Raw genomic sequence first — 6,248 nt, 5'->3', positions numbered from 1 at the left:
TTCGTCTCCAATTCACTGTAGGACTGTAACATAGACTGGCATGGTGGCACATGCCTTTAATCCTAGTGCTCAGGAGGTAGAGGCTGGCGAAACTGAGTTCGAGGCCAGCTTCGTCTACAGAGCGAGTTCCAGGACAGCCAAGGCTACACAGAGAAAAACCCTGTCTTGAAGGGGTAAAAAAAAAAAAAAAAGAAAAAAGAAAAAGAAAAAGAAAGAAATGTAAAATAGTAAGCTGGACTGAGGAAAATACAAAATTCTTATTTTTTAAGTTCATATTTTGTTGACTCATATACAGTTTCCCTTCTCCATCTTCTTAAACTTTAAGGGACTTGTTTACGAATTTTATTTAAAAATCTTGTTTCTAGATATTTATGGAAGAATGTATAACAAGATTACTGACACATACCTAAAAGTTAAAATTTATACACTCCAGTGTTAATACGTGTCTAGAAACTATAGCACTAAAGAATTCCTGTTCACTGCAGTGCGATCGTCTTTAAAATGTACCCCCACCAGACCGATTTGACCCCCTGACAGCTTATTGATTAAATTTTTTAAGGGTTCTGTAGTTGTTTTAGAGCCCCCCCATTCAAATTGGCAAACCCATTCTCATTTTGTTTCAAAGTTGTTTTTTAAAAGGAAGACAGGAGACGGCGGGGGTGGCTAAATTTATCTTCTTCCCCAGGCACCGGGGATGAAAAACACACACACACACATTTACGGCAGGAGGGGGTCTGAGGGCCTGCAAACCACTTGAGCCACCGCCTCAGGCCAGGACCCTCGCGGAGAGGCGGTAGGTGTCCCTGGAGGCCCCCAGGGGGTGGTTGCGGCCCACAAACATGATGGGGGGCGGCCCGGGCCTCCCGCCTCTCGACGGGGTCGGCGGACCACGGCCTCGTGCGGACTTTACAGCCGAGGCGGCGGTGGCAGCGGTGTGTGTGTGGCGGCGGTGGCGGGCGGGAGCGCGGAGGTGGAAAGAAGGGGGGCGCTGTCACGGAAACTCGGGCCGCCCGAGACCCCGCCGCAGCGAGGCCACTGGGCTCCCCGGTTGCGGGGCGTGAACGGCGCCAACCCGGGGCGTCAGAAGGACCCACCGGGCGGAGGAGGGGGCCCATCTATCCTTCCGCATTTTCCTGGGTCTCTCTCCCCGGCGGTGACGTGACGTGCTGACGGCGGGCCCGTGCCGGGGAGCTGGGCCGCTTTTTGTCAGCTCCGAGCTCGGCCCCTCCTCCCTCCCTCCGCCCGCCCCACCAGCCGGAGCCCGGCCCAGTGCTCCAGAGAAAGGCCGGCCTGCAGCACCCGCCACCGTCGCCGACCGCCGCACGCCCGTCCGGTAAGTCTGGGGTGCCGCTGCGGCCGTGGGGCCTAGCGAGCGCGCGGCGGCCTGGTCCCGGCCTGGTCGGCGGCCCGCAAGGCGCCCTCCCGCGCTAGGCCGGGCGACGTGGCGCGCGACGCCGTGCAGGCCCGGAGGAGGCCGCAGTTAGGCCTGGGGTGGCGCCCGGGTGTTCAGAGCGACGGTTGAGGCGCTCTCTGGAAACGGGCGGGGGCCGGGGCAGTGCTGCCCGGGGGTTGGGGAGGCGGTCGAGGGGTCTTGGGTGGGCGACGCGGCCGACCCGGGGCACCGTGAGGGGGCGAGGCCTGGCGAGGAGGCGAAGGCTGCAGGCATGAGGTGAAGGCCGCAGGCCGGCCCGGCCGATTTTCGCTATGTAAATATCGGCGAGGGGGGGGGGACGAGAGGGACGGGGGACAAGATGGCGGCCGATCGGCGCCTGCTGCAGGGGACGACTGAGGGGGTTGCCGGGAGGGGGAGCCGCCATCTTGAAGGCGGCGTCTGAGGAGAAAATTCCGCTACAGCCCGTGAGGGGGGGGGGTGTGAGAGCGGGCAGCGGCTGCGGCGGCGCTGGCGACGGGCACCGGAGCCCGGGCGCGGCGTCGTGTGTGCGCGGAGGGGCGTGTTCGCTCCCCATGGCGGCCATTGCCCTCGCCGCCATGATGAGCGCCTGGATTCCAGGCGCTTGGCGGCAGCGCCACCTTCCTGCCCAGCCTCCCACAGCCCCGTGACTGGCTGCTGTTTCCGCTGCATTTCAGCCTAGCAGCCGCAGGCGGCCATCGCGGCCGCCCTGGCGCCAGAGCCACCTCAGCTGGATTGCCCCGGGGCTTCGAGCCTTTCCCAGGCGCTTACTGCCGCTCCAGGGTGATCCGCACCGGTGGCACCGGTGGAACCGGGGGCATTTTATGATTTTTTTTCCTCAGACAAAGTCAGACATGGCCGTTAGGGTGACCCTGATGCGGTTGTTTTCCGCCAATCGTTGCTCTCACGAGTCTGTGATTAAAGAAAGAAAAACGATGGGAAAGTTCTCACCAGTCTTTTGACCAATAGGGGGAAAAAGGCATCCTACGAAAGCGGAAGACTTAACTGTCGGAGGGAAGTTTTTGTATTTCTTTCTGTCGAAACCAGTTTCTTGGGAGGCTGCGTTTAAATTTCGGTATATACCTTTTTGTTTTATTTTTTAACTTGAGGAAAAGGGGAAGGAAAGTTATTTTCTTAACGAACAGCGAAATGTGATGCATTATTACCTAGCGTACATTGATCTGCTCTGGTAGGTTGTTTGTGAAGTTTGAAAGTGGAATTCTACCCCGTGAAGAAAGTTGTTTCGATTGCACCGCGCACAACTTTCCTGGTGAACTCGGAGTCCCGTGTTAGCAGTGCTTGGTACTAGGTGCTAAGAAAGATGAAGGAGGTTCTTGTACGTGCTGCAGGTTGGTTCCGAGGCAGATGAGCGGAGTGCTGCGAAGGCTCCGTCCGAGCACTGTGGGGTTGCAGAGAAGGCATGGTTTCCATTTGAAGAATCAGGAAAGGGGTCCTGAAAGAGGTGGCATTTTGAGGTTACAGACCGGGGCGTTTTTAGGTAGGTGGTGGCCCAGACAGGCAAAGGGCATTTCAAGGGTGAAGTTTCTTCAGAGAACGGCAAGTATTTACTGTTTGGCTGAAGCGTGGATAGCATAGGTAGGGAGTGAGGAAATCAAGGCTTGGAAAGGTGGTTTGCATGGTGACTGGCGAAAGGGTTTTCTGCTCGTGGGGGACGCAGCAGGGGAGCCTTCATCCTCGCTACACGAAGGAACACACCCGGATCTGTGCTAGATAGCTACCACATCGGCTCTAGGAGAAGTTGGAGAGAAGTAGGTTGTAGGTTGGCCAGTGTTTTCACCGCGATGACGATTACAAAGAGTGGTCAGAGCCAGATTTTATTACCTTTTTAAAAGAACTTTATTACATTTTGAATGCTCTGTTTTCATTAGACAGCTGCTCCGTTTTTCATACTTGCTGTAAATAACGTTTTGCTTAGGGTTAATATTTCTGTGGTAAATAGAGAAGGCCTTGCTATAATTTCATTCACCATCGCTGAAAATTAAGACTACTGCGACTTGAAGATGAGAAATGAACCTACAAGTGTTTTCATGGTAATTTTTTAGGAAGTCAGTTTTTGAAAAGTAGTTTGGAAGGATGATTAGTTAACAAAAAAAACAGTGGCCTTCTGATGCCCTTTGCAATTTGTTTTTCTCCTTGGTGAGAGTAGCCACTGTTTTGAGAGGCTAACTAGGGTTATTTGCTAAGCCAAGCCTTCCTTCGTTCTATTTTTTTCTTTTTGATTAATATTTGACTTATCTAGATGCACATGTGGGAAATGTGTTTTAGAATTTTATGACACAAACCTGTGAGTTATGTAGTTATTCATTGTTAATGTTTATACTTTTGTAGGCAGCAACAGGTTGGAAATAGTGCTACCGGAGAACATGGAGGGACTGGGAGAGTTTTTCATAGCGACCATAGCAAACTTTAAGTTCTCTTAAGCCTGACATGCCATTTGCCCCAGCACTGGGAGGCAGAGGCAGGCAGATTTTTGTGAGTTCGAGGCCTACCTGGTCTACATTAGTGAGATGCAGGACAGCCAGAGGTACATAGTTGAGACCCTGTTTCAAAAAAAAATCACATTTGAAAAAAATTTCTTTTAAAAAGGCTTTTATGGATGCAGTTCTTGGGTGTGCGTGTGTGTGGGGGGGATAAGAGCAGTCACAATGCATAATATATAGTGTGAAATTATTAAGTTTAATTAGTACACTTAAGGAGTTCTTTATGAAAAATCTAGATAGTGTGTTTTTTATAATTTATGTGTATTTTGCAGATAGATGGCTATTTCCTTTCTTTTTTCTTTCCTTTTTTGATTTCCTTTTTTAAAAAATGTGCTCAAGTATGCTTTCAAAGACATTTGTCCCTCTATTGCTTGCTGTATATGTTTAGTCTCCATCATTTAGACTTACACTGTCACTGGTAATGTATTGCTTATGTTTGTGTACAGGGGCAATTCATTTTTTTAAACTTAAAAAACCTTTAACAGCCTTCTGAAATCCTTCACCCTCATGAAAGATCTAACTTTTGTTTCTTTTGAGATCCAGTCTCATTAATTAGCCTGGCTATCTTCAATCTCCTAATTCTCCTGCCTCAGCCTCCTCAGAGCTGGGATTCAGGCGTGTATTGCCAAAAATGGTTTGCTTAGATTCTTTCATTTTTGTAACCTAACTGAAAAGGCTAACCCAGTTATGTAGTTGTGAGTTGCTCTTCCTGTTTGTGATTTTTTTTCCTCTGTTGTAGGTTTTTCTCTTTGCCTTTTTGTCTCTGAGTATGGATTGCCCCACCTCTGTCTAGCCTTGCTGCCTGCATACACCTTGGCCAGCCTCCTTGGGATGGAGCTCTTTTGATTCAGTCTCTTTTTGGTTTATTTCATCCTGTTTGCTTGTTTGTTTGAGACAGAGTCTCTCTATGTAGCCCTGGTTGTCCTGGAACTCAGTATGGTAGACCAGCCTTGCCTGATTCAGTCTCCTTCAACTTTGCTGGTGCCTTTCCCTGTCCTTACAAGTGTTCTTGGTTTTGCTAACTGTACAGAAATCTCATGTCCTCTCTTTCTTTGCTTTAACCAGTACTTTCTACTTCACCTTTTCCTAACTCCAATAATTCCCAAGTCACAAAGTTTCTACCACATGCTAATGGAGTTGTCACATAAGTCTTCTGTTTCACATACACCTTTGCTTTCTTTGTCTCTCTCCTATGGTGGGATTTTCCTCAAGGTCTATCTGCTAGCTTCTCTCTGTAATCTTCTCTGCTAGTTCAGTGTCTCTTACTAACTATGCCCACATATCTAGTTTCTCATCCAGCATTTGAAGTATCTAACGTGTCTTGACATAGCTGAAAACAAACTTATCTAGCACATAGATGATCAATACTATTTATAAGATTTTTTTTTAAAGTTCAGGGCCTCCAAACAACTATTTCTTATTTTTCCCCCTCACGATAGGGTTTGTCTGTTTAGTCCTGGAACTCTGTAGACCAAACTGACCTCAGAGATCCGCCTGCCTCTGCGTCCTGGGTTCTGAATTAAAGGCCTGTGCCACTACCGCCTGCCCTTCTTATACTTTCTGTTAACACCACCGGTTTTCCTGAGTGGTTGCTCTTTGTTCCATGGAACAATGTGGACATCTTTAATTTAGCATTTAATCTTTCATGTTTTAACAGTATGTTTGTATGTATGTGTGTCTTCTAAATAGAATGTAGAGACAGTTTTCATTTGTCTTTGTCCCCAAGCAGTATCTGGCATATGATCATTATCTCCCCAAATAATTATCTAAATTATTGGGTGCAGGAAATTTGGTTTAAGTTGAATAGTTTCCAGCTATTTAAATTCAGTTATCTATCTAGTATGTTCTTTGACCAAGGGATATTCATTTTAAGGCACACCTATCTTGTTAGGACAGCAGGTCAAACCCAGGTGCTGAGTAACCTCTATCCCTATCCCATATCTGATTGGAGTATGGCCAACCTGCTCTTACTGCTGCCAAATTGTTTTTTCAGACAGCATTTTTTAAAATCCACGTAATCTCAAAACTTTTTTTTTTTGCTCAGCAGGAACTACACTTTAAAGAAACTATATGGCCTTGATACATGTAGTCATTTGTCTTTTAAAAATTAAAGTTTTAAATTATGAAATACTTCAAAAGTACTAAAAATATTAATGAGTTAACAAATTTTAGAATATTGTGATGTTTGATATATGTACACACATACAATTTTTGTTTAGTGAAATAGTTTAACCGATTCAAGGGTGTGTCTCCCTTCATCCCCATTCCTCTTTTCTACTCTTAACCATTGTTCTAATATGTATGTAATGAAAACAATATCAAATACCATGTGTTTT

The 6,248-nt window shown here is 47.5% G+C and overlaps 1 protein-coding gene across 6 annotated transcripts in view; it reads left to right on the top strand.

Annotated features, from left to right (window-relative positions):
* The first annotated feature begins 702 nt into the window (after positions 1–702).
* The window catches only part of Zfx (zinc finger protein X-linked), a 43,489-nt gene continuing 37,943 nt past the window's right edge, over positions 703–6,248 (top strand). Inside the window, exons 1-2 of one of the 6 annotated variants that reach the window (XM_040744203.1) lie at positions 1,919–2,486; positions 2,605–2,760. The gene's annotated coding sequence lies outside the window, so the exon portion shown is untranslated. Of the gene's footprint in view, positions 794–961; positions 1,334–1,918; positions 2,487–2,604; positions 2,761–6,248 lie in introns of those variants that run through there. The other 5 variants (XM_021223968.2, XM_040744204.1, XM_013126541.3 and 2 more) reach the window with 5 other exon arrangements.

This window comes from Mesocricetus auratus, unplaced genomic scaffold, assembly GCF_017639785.1.
Source record: "Mesocricetus auratus isolate SY011 unplaced genomic scaffold, BCM_Maur_2.0 Super-Scaffold_100003, whole genome shotgun sequence".
NCBI lineage: Eukaryota > Metazoa > Chordata > Mammalia > Rodentia > Cricetidae > Mesocricetus > Mesocricetus auratus.
Note: the sequence above shows the minus strand (reverse complement) of the source record. Positions and strands in the feature narration are given on the sequence as shown.